The following is a 13,015-nucleotide window of genomic DNA, read 5'->3' as shown; positions in this document are numbered from 1 at the left end:
CCAGTGAGGGGCTGGGGGTGTGGCTCAGTGGTGAAGCCCCTACCTAGAATCCCCCAGTGAGGGGCTGGGGTGTATCTCAGTGGTAGAGAAAGCTGCAAAGAAGACTGATACCAGACCAGATGCCTGAAAGAAGCAGAAAACAGCCAAGCTGCTTGGAAGAGGTATAGATCAAAGTCACTTGGAAAGGACCCTCTCCAGCCTGTCCAGCTTCCTGCAGGCTGTGCACTGTGCTCCAGGTTCCCAGCTCTGTGAACTGTCCCCCATGCTGGGGTGGGCTTTGGTGATGCAGCTGTCTTTGAGTCATTTCTGCTCCTGTAAGTAACCCCAATAAGCCGGGCGGTGGTGGCACACGCCTTTAATCCCAGCACTCGGGAGGCAGAGGCAGGCAGATCTCTGTGAGTTCGAGGCCAGCCTGGACTACCAAGTGAGTCCCAGGAAAGGCGCAAAGCTACACAGAGAAACCCTGTCTCAAAAAAAACAAAAAAAAAAGTAACCCCAATAAAACTCAGTGGTTCACCAAGTTGGACTTTGGTCTGTCATGGGTCTCCTATCTAGGGTAAGTATACATATCTGTTGTGTAGTTTTATCACACAACATCTCTGCACATGAACACATATGTGTGCTTACACCACACACCTACACACAAAAACACAAAAGTGTTACAAACAGAATAATCATATAACCCGGCAGTTCTACTCCCAGGACTGTACCCAAGAAAACTGAAAACACACGGACAGATATTGATACGTGAATGTTCACAGCAGCATTGTTTATTGCAGCCACAATATGTAAAGAGCCTGAATGTCCATCAAAGGAGGAACAGGTGAACAAAATGTGTTGTTCATAAAAATGGAGTACTGATCCATGCCTTAAAATGGATGAACCTTGAAAACATGATGCTATGCGAGTGATATGACACACAAAAGGTCACATGGGCTGTGAGCCATGTGAAATGTCCAGAGCAGGCAAGTCCATGGACAGAGTAAGTGGATTCTTGGTGCCGAATACTGCAGGAAGGCAGCGATAAAAAATGCCTTAGAACTCGATGAAAGTGGTGACTGAACAGCGCTGTAAATGTGTTCCAATGCCTCTGGCTCATACACTTCAAGATGGTGAATTTTATGTTGGTAAACTTCACCTCAATAAAACAATGTTAAGCAAAGGACTAAGAAATAATCCCAAGCCGGGCGGTGGTGGGCCACATGCCTGTAATCTCAGCTTCTGTCTGGAGGCAGAAGCAAGTGTATCTCTGTGAGTTCTAGGCCAGCCTGGTCTACAGAGAGAGTTCTAGGCCAGCCAGGGCTACACAGAGAAACCCTGTCTCAGAAGGAGAGAGAGAGAGAGGGAACTCCAATGAGAAGTGATGGTGGCTTTTGCGGAGGTGGCTGCAGTGGAGATGGAAAGGGTGGTTAGGATGCGCGTGTATTCTGAAGGAAGCAGTGACAGGACTTGATGATGGACTGCATGTTGGAAGGGAGAATGAGAAGAGTCAAAAATGCGTCTCGAGTTGGCTTTTTGTTTTGTTTTTGGGTTTTTGGTTGTTGTTTTTTTAAGTCTGGAAAGGAGCTGTCAAGATGGAACTTCCACTTAGTGAGATAAGAGGAACCTGGAGGGCAGGGCAGAGACCTGACATCTGGCTATGGAGACAAGGGGAGGGGGGCGGGTCTGGGTATATAGTAGACTTCTAGGTAGTCAGTCACAGAGTAAAATGAGGATCTGAGTTCTGGGGTGAGATCCAGCCTAGAGAGAGAGAGATGAGATGACTATAGTGGATAGATTACATAGATGATAGACAGATAGATGGATGGATGGATAGTAGATAGATAGATAGATAGATAGATAGATAGATAGATAGATAATATACTTTAAAGATATTAACATATGAAAGATGAGATAGACTGATGATAGATGATAGCTAAGAGAATAGATAGATGACTGATGGGATAGGTTATAGATGATTGATAGATGGTAAAATAAATAGATATATAAGCTAGGTAAGAGATATATAATTGATAGGTGGTAGAATATATAATAGATAGAGATGGATGAATAAAAAGTGAGTGTGTGCAAGAGAGAGATTGGCAAGATGGATAGAGAGACTAGAATGGATAGACTGATACGTGGGTGGGTAGGTGGAAGGTTAAAAGGATTGGAAGGATGGGTGGATGGGTGGACGGATTAGATGATCAATATATGACACAAAGATAACTAATACTGGGACTGGAAAGACAAGACAGCCCAGTAGATAAAATGATGGCTATACAAGTATAGGGACCAGAGTTGGATCCCCAACGTGCACATAAAAGCTAGGCATGGCAGTACACACACGAAGTTCCAGCGATGCGGTGGCTGAGACAGGATCCTCAAAGGTTGGTAGCCAGTCTAGCCAAATTGGCAAGCCTCGGGGTCAGTGAGAGACCTTGTTTCAAAAAATAAGGTGGAGATTGCTCAACATTTAAGAGCACAAGGTACTCTTGCAGAGGACCTGGGTTCAGTTCTCAGTACCTACATGGCAGTCCACAACCACCTGTAACTCCAGTTCCATGGGGTCTGCTGTCCTCTTCTGGCTTGCACGGGCATTGAACACATGTGTTGCACATACGTACATGAAGGCAGAACACCTTATATATGTAGAATAAAAATAAATCTTAAAGAAAATATAAGGTGAGGTATGATAGAGGAATACACCCAACATAGACCCAGAATACACGAATGTGAAAAAACACATACATGAACGAATACACAAAAGATAGAATCAGCCAGACAGTGGCGGCACACGCCTTTAATCCCAGCACTTGGGAGGCAGAGATGGGTGATCTCTGTGAGTTCAAGTCCAGCCTGGTCTACATAGTGAGTTCTGGGAAAGCCAGGACTACACAGAAAAACCCTGTCTTGAAGAAGAAGAAGAAAAAGAAAGAAAAAGATATAATCAATGGACAGACAGATAATAGGACAGACAGATGATAGATGGATAGATTAGAACTATAGAAGGGTAAATATGGATAGATGGTGATGACAGAGAGTCCATCACCAGTGACAGGAAGGAATGAGGACAGGAAGTAGCCAGACGCTGCCCCAGTGCTGAAAGACCCCCAAGGACAAGGTGGCAACAGCAGAGAAGCCTGCAAAGGAGGAAGGAAGGGGTCTTGAGGGTGGGTGGCCAGGAATCCAAGAGAATGGTACAGCAAGGAGGAGGGCCACACGGAGAGCTTCCCCCGGGGGTGTGCAGCCTGGCAACATTCTTCTGCTGCCACGGGACACAGCTGAGGTAACACATGGATCTTAATAAAGAGTCAAAGACTGAAAAGATAAAGATTAAGCACTCTGCAGGGATGCCTGTGGGAGCGCAGGTGAAGAGAAAGACAGTTGCTAAAACTGTACTCACCAGGGCCAGCGATTGGCTGAAGTGGTAAAAGCGCTTGCAGCCAAGCCTGAGGACCTGAATTCAATCCCCAGACCCACATGGTGGAAGGAGAGAACCAACTCCCGAAAGCAGTCACCAAAGATGAGAGCATAAACTAAACACCCATGGGTCCTTGCCAGGGCGACAGGGAGGTCCACCAAGAAGAGAGGAGACTGAGGGGACAGGGTCAGAAGCAGTAATGCTGTCACCCCTACAGCCAGGAAGAGTCAAAGCGCGCATGCCTAATACACCAGAGACCCTAGGTTCAACCTCTAGCATTGCAGAAGGAAAAAGAAAAGGAGACAGCGTATGGGGAGGGGAGGTTCAGTTGGTAGTGTGCTTGCCTTGCACGCACAGAGCCGTGGGTTCGATCCCAACCACGGCAGAAAACTGGTGGCCCCCTTGGCTTTCTGTTGCTGCACTGAACACTATGACCAAAAGCAACCTGGGGAGGAAAGGGTTTATTTGGCTTATGACATCACGGGTTACACAGTCCATCACAGAGAGAAGTCAGGGCAGGAACCTGGAGACAAGATCAGACGCAGAGGCCACGGAGGAACAATGCTTGCTAGCTTGCTCAGCCTGCTTTCTTATACGAGCTAAGCCCCCTGGCCCACCCCTGGGGTGGTACTGCCTAAGAGTGAGCCAGGCCCTCGCACATCAATCATTAATTAAGGAAAATGTCCCCACAGACTTGCCCATGGGCCAATGGGATGGAGACAATTCCTCCAGTGCGGTTTCCTCCTCCCGGATGATGCTAGCTTGTATCAAGATGAAAAATACAAAAAGCAAACCAAATAAAACCTCAGCAGCACACACGGTGACTTTTGCCTGTAATCCCAACATTTTGGAGGTAGAGGCAGGAGGACCAGAAATTCAAGGTCATCCTCAGCTACATAGGGGATTCCAGACCAGCCTGGGCTACATGAGACCCTGTCTCGAAACAAACAAGCAAAAGCCTAGCTCTGCTACTGTTCTGCTTTGTGGTGTGTCCTCCTTGTTCCTTGTGCCTCAGTTTCTCCACATCTGTGGAAGGATACACAGAAAGCCTCTTCCTCCACGAACCCAAGGCCAAAAGTACGGCCACAGACAGCACACTAAAGAGATGCCCACACCCCCACCTCCACGGGTCGTGATTCACGGCAGGCAAGATCAGAGGTGGTGTCCATCCGCACATGAAGCGACACAGCAAATACAGAATGGAATAATACTAGTCAGTAACGTGCAAAGCAAAACCCAGGGCTGGAGAGACGGCTCAACAATGAAGAGCACTGACTGCTCTTTCAGGGGACCTGTGTTTGGTTCCCAGCACCCACGTGGCAGCTCACAGATGCCTGTCACTTCAGTTCCAGGGCATCTGAATGCATGCGGCACACACCAACTCACGCGGGTGCATACACCTCTGCATGAAAAGTAAGTAACCCATTTAAAAAAAGAGAGAAAGAAAGAAAAATAAAAGCCTACACACAGTGGCACAAGCCTGTGGTACCAGCATCTGTCAGGTGAGGCCAGGCAGTCAGGAGATCATACGATGCTAGGCAGCAAGTTCAAGGTCAGCCTGGGCTTCCAGAGACCTGATCTCCAAAAACAAGCAAAAAAGAAGAAAAAAAGATGAGTATGGCTGCAGCCTGGGATGGGTGGGCCAGTGTGGAGGCAGTCGGCTGAAGGAGAAGACTCCTGGGGGTGTCTGTGGGGGAGGGACTGAGGACCTGAAGCTGTGAGGGAAGCGAGGAGAAGGGAGACTTGTAGCCTTAAGGCCCAGCAGCGAGGGTTTGTGCTGACGGCTTGGCTCTGGGTATGGGGAAAGCTGGGGTGTCTAGGGCAACGGCCGGGTTTCTGGCCTGAGCCACTGGCAGAGTTTGGAATTGATCCCAGTGGCAGTTACAGAGTCCCAGGGAGATGTTAAGGCTAGGATGGGGGTGGGGGACACCGTCAGATGCCAAAAAAACACCAAGGTGGCAGCCAGTGCCAGAGAGACAAGAGAAGGATTGGAGCTCTGGTTCTGGCTCAAAATTCCTGTGGGCTCCAGGGCAAAATAAACCCTCTCCGCTCACGCCTGTAATCCCAGCACTTGGGAGGTGGAGGCAGGAGGACCAGGCATTCAAGGCCAGCCTTACCTATATTTCAAAGTCCAGGCCAGCCCAGGCTATGTAAGACCTTGTCTCAAAACATGTAAGTCTCCTCTGGATCCCAATTTTTCCATCTCACAAAGAAGTCGTAAGGAATAAAGGACCCACGGGGCACCCAGCGTTTGTCTAGAATCCACCTCGATAGTAAGGGTGTTTGCCTGGTATGTACAACGCCCTGGGTTCCATCCCCAGGACGATTTAAGGAGGGAGGCATGTGGGAGAGATGGCTCAGGCTTTAAGAACACCGGCGGCTCTTCCAGAGGACCCAGACTCAGGTCCTTGTACCCACCCCACAAGGTGGCTCACAACCATCTGTAACTCCAAATCTGGGCATCCGCTCCCCTCTTCTGGCCTCCTAGAGCACTCCTTGCACTTGGTGCCCAGACACACATGCCAGCAAACACCCATCCACATACAATTTTAAAAGTGTTAAAGAGAGAGAGAGAGAGAGGAGCCAGGAGAGAGCTCAGCTGGTAAAGTGCCTGCTGAGCATGCATGAGGATCAGAGCTGGATCCCCAGAACCCACGTCAAGTAGCCGGGTGTGGTCATGCACACTTGGAATCCTAGTCCCAGGGAGATGACGCCAAGAGGATCCTTGGGGCTTGTGGAACAACCTGCCTAGACTATTCAGCAAGCAATATTCAGGCCAGTGAGATCCTGTCTCAAAAGTACAAGGTAGATAGTCCCTGAAGAAGATGTAGTTGACCTTTGGGCTACACACACACACACACACACACACACACACACACACACACACATACACACGGAAATCAGGAAATGAATTTTGTCTTAAAGGTAAGATAGAAAGGCGTGGTGGCGCACACCTTTAATCTCAGCACTCAGGAGGCAGAGGCAGGCAGATTTCTGAGTTCGAGGCCAGCCTGGTCTACAGAGTGCATTCCAGGTCAGCCAGGACTACACAGAGAAACCCTGTCTAGAAAAACTAAGAAAGGGGCTGGAGAGTTGGCTCAGGGTTTAGGAGCACTTGCTGATCTTGTAGAGGACCTGGGTTCAATTCTCAGCACCCACATGGGGGCTCACAACCATCTGTAACTCCAGTTCCAGGGGTCCTGATGCCCTCTTCTGACCTCTGGGTTCCTGTACTCACATGGTACACACACATACACACACACACACACATACACACGTAAAAAAAAAAAAAAAAAAACTAAGGAAAAAAAGTGAGAGATGCCGGGCGGTGGTGGTGCACGTCTTTAATCCCAGCACTCGGGAGACAGAGCCTGGCGGATCTCTGTGAGTTTGAGGCCAGCCTTGTCTATAGAGGGAGATCCAGGACAGGCACCAAAACTACATAGAGAAACCCTGTTACAAACAAACAAACAAAAAAGGTAAGATAAATTCCAGCCATTTCTGAAACATCCCCAAGCACACTTCCATCACTTCATTTTCTTTTGCTTTGGTTTTAGACAAGATCTCATATAGTCCAGGCTGGCCTCCAATGCACTGTATAGCCAAGGCTAGTCTGGAACTCTTGATCCTTCTGCCTCAGGCTCCCAAGTACTGGGACTACAGGTCTGTACCACCATATCCAGCCACTCCTGACACTTCACAATACATACTTAGGCTGAACGGTGTTCTGGGCATTGATGATAATAAAATTAAAATCAGTGAGCTCTGAAAAATGGTGAAGACACTCTAATAGTCAGCCAAGATACTTTATGTAAAAATAAACACTCATGACCATGTCATCAATATGTGAATTTGCTTTTATCTTTAATAAATGGTAAGATGACATGCATTAGCTTGAAATAAACGGGTTTATAGTTTAGTATCAGTAAATGTTTGTGTACATATTTTATACTCCTATATTCCCAAGTTCACATAGAAATTCCTCAAATCTTAAGGTGTCACTAATGGGAAAAGTTTGAGAGTCTCAGACTGGGAAGCAGAGGCAGGCTGACCTCTGTGAGTCCGAGGCCAGCCTGGTCTACATGATGAGATTCTGTCTGAAGAAGGTGGGGGAGGAGGAGGAGGAGGTAAAAAAGGAGGAGAAAGATGAAGGAGGAGGAAGGAGAGGAGGAGGAAGGAGAGGAGGAGGAGAGAAAGCTCTAAACTGAACCAGATGTAGTGGTACACACACCTATAACCCCAGCCAGAAGGATCTGGGTTCCTTGCCATCCTCGGCTACATAGGGAACTCAGGCTGGCCTGGGTTGCATTAGACTCTGTCTCAAAAATCCTCTCTCTCTCTCTCTCTCTCTCTCTCTCTCTCTCTCTCTCTCTCTCTCTCTCTCGTCTCTCTCTCTCTCTCTCTCTCTCTCTCTCTCTCTCTCTCTCTCTCTCTGTGTCTCTCCCCCCCCCCCCCTCTCTCTCTGTCTCTCTCTCTCTCTCCTGGGCTAAAGTAGAGGGAACCTATATTTTTGTGTTCAGTTTTATGTCTTGCATTACAACAAAAAAATCCTTTAAAAATTTTAAAAGTTAGGGTCTGGAGGAATGGCTCAGAAGTTAGGAACACTTAGTGCTCTTGGAGAGGACCTGAGTTCTTCTCCCAGCACCCACCGAGTGGCTCACAACCATCCCTAACACCATCCAGATCCGCCGACACCAGGCATATACGTGGTGTACATACATACTCATAGGCAGAACACGATAAGCATAAAATAAATATTTTTAAATTAAAGATAAATAAACGTATTTTGTGTGGAGGGTTGGGGTTCATGGAGATCATATGACAGTCTCGGGACACGGTTTGCGCCTTCTGTCAGGAGAGTGAGTACCACAGATCGCACCCGTTTGACCACCAGCGCCTTCATCCGCTGAGCCACCTCGCAAGCCTCAGAAACTAATTTCTTACATCGAGTTCAGAAAGTTTGCAAAACCCTGCACCACACAGTCCTGCCTCTCCCAAATGACGAGAGGATGTGTGATATTCACAACAGCTTAGATGGGGCTCTTTGTTTTCCTGGCTTGGACTCCTGGAATCCCCACCACACCCTCAGCTCTGATTGCTATTTGACAGATGGTGACAGACTAGGAGACAGCCCGGGCTGGATAGAGGTCACCCAGCTGGGAGGGAGGGGAAGGGGGCGGGGCCAGTCCCTCCTGAGCCTGCGCACTTGATACCTGCCCACTTGCCCACTGGTCCCGCCGCTCTCTGTCAGCTCCCACCTACACGGAGAGAGCGCCCAGAGCCAGCCAGTCCTCAGAGGCCCCTTAGAACTGGAGGCACATCCTCCTTACGCACCGGGTCAGCCCCCTTTTTGCAATCTAGAAAGCCGAAGCCTCTCATCCAAAAGCACAAAAGCTGCTAAGTCTCTCCAAGAATCCACCATGCTACCCCCCCCTCCAAACTCCCTCAATTGAGAAGCAGAGGGGAAAGAATGCGTCCTTGGCTTCCTAGGTTCAAATGCCATCTTTCAAAATGATACCTGACAGGGAGGGGCTTGGTGGTGCAGGCTGGTGATTCCAGCCAGGTACGTGGGAAGCAGAAGCACAGGAAGGTTGTGAGTTTAAAGCCAGCCTGGGTAACTTAGTGAGATCCTAAATCAAATTGAATAGGAAGTCGAGCATGGTGGATCCTGTCTAGTCCCCGCACTAGAGAAGCAGAAGCAGGAGGATCTCTGTGAGTTCAAGGCCAACCAGGAATACACACAGAGAGAGAGAGAGACACTGTCTCAAAAATGAAATAAAAAGTAAAATAAAAACTGGAAGTGTTGTTCAGCCACAGAGTACTTGCCTAGAAGTGTCCAGTGAGAGGCTGCAGGTGTAGCCCAGTGGTAGACCCTGCCTAGAATCCCCCAGTGAGGGGCTGGAAGTGTGGCTCAGTGGTAGAGCCCCTGCCTAGAATCCCCCAGTGAGGGGCTGGGAGTGTGGCTCAGTGGTAGAGCCCCTGCCTAGAATCCCCCAGTGAGGGGCTGGGGTGTGACTCAGTGGTAGAGCCCCTGCCTAGAATCCCCCAGTGAGGGGCTGGGGGTGTGGCTCAGTGGTGGAGCCCCTGCCTAGAATCCCCCAGTGAGGGGCTGGGGGTGTGGCTCAGTGGTAGAGCCCCTGCCTAGAATCCCCCAGTGAGGGGCTGGGGTGTGGCTCAGTGGTAGAGCCCCTGCCTAGAGTACCCCAGTGAGGGGCTGGGGTGTGGTTCAACACTAGTGCTCTTGACTAGAATGCACAAGGTCATAGACTGACTCCCTAAAAAAGCTTTAGTATCTAGGTGACAGCACACTCCCCAGGCCTGTTCCCTTTTCTGCAAAAAGGAAATCATAATAATAACCTAACCATACGGCCATGGTTAAGTCTTAAATTAGTTAGTACCTACGAAATTCTTACAACAGTGGTCCCTACCTCTCAATGTTGGGACATGTTCTCAGCAGCCCTGTGCGATTAGACTCTTTACCCCAAGGTTGTTTCAGGGAAAGAATCACAGTAAGTCAGAAACTGGGAAGGTTAGATTCTATCTAGCTGGACCACCTTTAAAAAAAAATGTGTGTGTGTGTGTGTGTGTGTGTGTGTGTGTGTGTTGGTCAGAGGACAACATGCAGGAGTTATTTCTCTCCTTGCACAATGTGGGTCACAGCTGGTTGGCAAGTACCTTTACCTTCTGAGCCCTCTCACCCGCCCAGACGTGAACTTCTTACCACTGAATCACGGTTTGATCCTTTACAGGGTTTCAGCGTGAATGGGATATTTTCTGAATGAATAATATAAGACCCAGAGGGTTAAGGATGTACCCAAGTCACCCAGCAGGTAAATGACAGAGCGAGGATTCAAACCCAGGGTCCTGTGTGTCCAGGTTGAAGCCTACCTGTGTGCCAATGACTCCTGCATACGGCATTGTAAAGAGAGGAGGAGAGGGTGAAGCTGACCTCCTCTAGCATGGGTTGGGTCTCTGGTGGCCCTGGTCCTGGACCCTGTCCAGGCTGAGTAACCATCCCCCCAAAAGCACTGGAGTGTCACGGATAAAGGGAGAGGGTGCAGCCCCCTCCACCACCTCTGATTGGGGCCTTGCAATCCCCCAGGATTTGGTGCTTGGAAAGCTGACGTTGGGTTGCTATGGTGATGGGTTTGGGGCGGTTGCCATGACAGCAGAACTAGCCTTGGTTTAAAAATATCTAGGAGGAGGTTTGTGTTTGTGTGAGTGTGAGTGCCCGGCCGACCATGCTGTTTTGCGTGGGTCCAAACGGGAGTGTTTGGGAGGGCTGGGTGGAACTGGGACTGTGGGTCTGAGTTGGGGGAAGGGTGGGGGCTTCACAACACACAGCAATCCAAGTGTGACGTGCACTCGTCTCTGAGCGGCCGTTAAAGTCCAGTCATCGTGTGTGCCAGACTTCACTTGTCCTGTATCTAAATGTGCACAGTACCCAGTTTGTGTTGAGCTATAACGAAGGCCACTCAGTTTAGATTCCCCATGTCACCAACATGCATGTCTTATGTAAGCAAAGCTGTATGTCTCTTGTGGCTTTGATCACATATGTGTAACTTCAGGGGGGGTACAAATTTGGAACTGTGAGTCTGAATACGCCTACATGGGACAGATTTGGATATTAGATGTCACTGCTTTGATATTAAATACACATCTATCTATTTGTGTGTAGGAGCCTGTGCTATGGTTTTGGTCTGAATGACTGAGTGTGCATTTTAGGGATGTGTGTGTGTGTGTGTGTGTGTGTGTGTGCACAAGTGTCTCGGTGGTCCTCTCCTGTCAGTCTTTCTAAATCAGTGTGAAATGTGTGCCCCCTGTGACTGTGTATGTATGTTAGGGGAGAACTCCACATGTAACTCGTGGATGCTGGGAGATGTCACCTGTGTACGGTGGGTCTGTGAGATGCTAAGGTCCTAAGGTGTGGATTTCAGCCCAACCTCAGTATTTCCCTGCATCCCCTCTTGCCTCTTCTCTGTCTCCATGGCAACCAGCTCCTCAGCTCCCTCCAGGAAGATAGAGGGGGAGGATCCAGACTGCAGTGGACCACAACCCCCTCCCATCCCCCTTGGCTGAAGGGACAATGGGGGGAGGGGACAGACGGGCGTCCACCTCGTCCACCCTAGGCCATCTGCTGCTGCCTCCACTGTCCTGGGGACCTGAGAGAGCAGCAAGGGAGGGGCAGGTGGGGTGGAGCCACAGACCCCCTCCCCAGCTGCCACAGTTACCCCTTCCCGGACCCTTCTGGGGTTAGACTTGCCTCTGACCAAGCTAGAAAAGAAGGAAGCCCTGGAGACCAGGCATCTAGGGAGCAGAAAACGCATATATCTGAGAACACAGAATATTGGCAACAACCCACTCCAAGGAAGAGCCTCCTATCTCCTATGGCTTCAGGCTTTGGAATTAGGCTTGTCCTCCGTCCAAATCCCAGTTTTCTCTCTGTCTAGCCATGTGCCCTTGGAAAAGCCTTTCTGCAGCCTCCACTCCGTCATCTGGAAATCAAAATTTTCTAACAAGTGACCAGAATGATAATACTTACTCTACAAAGCACTAAGGCTGTTTTGTTCCGTGCTGTGTCCCAGGGTCTAGGGCAGTATCTGTCACTCAGTAGGTGGGCCATCAGTACTGTTGATAGAACCGAGTGCCAGTCGGCTTCTCTGACAGCTACTTGCTTTAACTAGATTTCAGTCCTGTGAGCCCGACAGTAGCCTTACGTCCACTCTTCACGGAGAGATGGACGATCCATCGGGGGATTTCTTTGCTGAGAGTCAGATAACACTTGAAGGGGCATTTCTGCTTTGACCAAGAGATAGCAAACTGCTTGCCCTTGTTTCCTTTACTTCTTTTTCGTTTTTTGGGTGTTTGTTGTTTGTTCTGTTTCTTGTTGCTTTTTGGTTGTTTGCTTGTTAACAAAGGGTCTTACACTGTAACCCAGTCTGGTCTCAGACTCAAAGCAATTCTCCTGCCTCCTCCCGTCAAGTGCTGGGATTACATTAGTGAGCGCCCACGCTTGGCTGTTTCGGGTCTCTGAGGCTCAGTGTCCTCATCTGTAAAACAGAATAATGAAAGTACATTCCATCTTTGCTTCCCTGTGGGATTAAATGAGAATCTCTTACTTAGAACCACCCCTGGCACAGAGCAAGTGCACAAGAAATGCTCTTTAGAAGTGAAAGGTAGGTAGGAGTGGCGTGCACGTCCCCCTAATCCCGGCACTTGGGGGACGGAGGCAGGAGAAACCGGAGTTCAAGGTTAGCCTGAGCTACATAGTGAGTTCAAAGCCAGCTTTGGGTTACATTTGGCTATGTCCCGCCCTGTCCCTTGGCAAATAAAAGGGTGAAGGGTAAGGAAGGAAGGCGTGGAGGAGCCTCATGGTCCTTATTATACCCTGCAGGGGGGGAGTCAGGTCTCTCGCTTCCAAGAGTGATGGGCGTGGCCAACCCGGAGGACCGTGGCCCTGGCTTCAAGGGTGGACCAATGGGGGCGCCGAAGGGCGTGGCCCTGCCTGGCATGGGCGTGACCTTGCGCGGGTGGGAGGGGCCAGGACGCTGTGGGAGCCTAGGCTGAGAAGATGCTCGGGCCAGCAGCCACCACCACCAGCCCCGTCGCCGC

Source organism: Peromyscus leucopus, chromosome 1 (assembly GCF_004664715.2).
Source record: "Peromyscus leucopus breed LL Stock chromosome 1, UCI_PerLeu_2.1, whole genome shotgun sequence".
Lineage (NCBI taxonomy): Eukaryota > Metazoa > Chordata > Mammalia > Rodentia > Cricetidae > Peromyscus > Peromyscus leucopus.
This window is presented reverse-complemented; position numbering follows the sequence as displayed.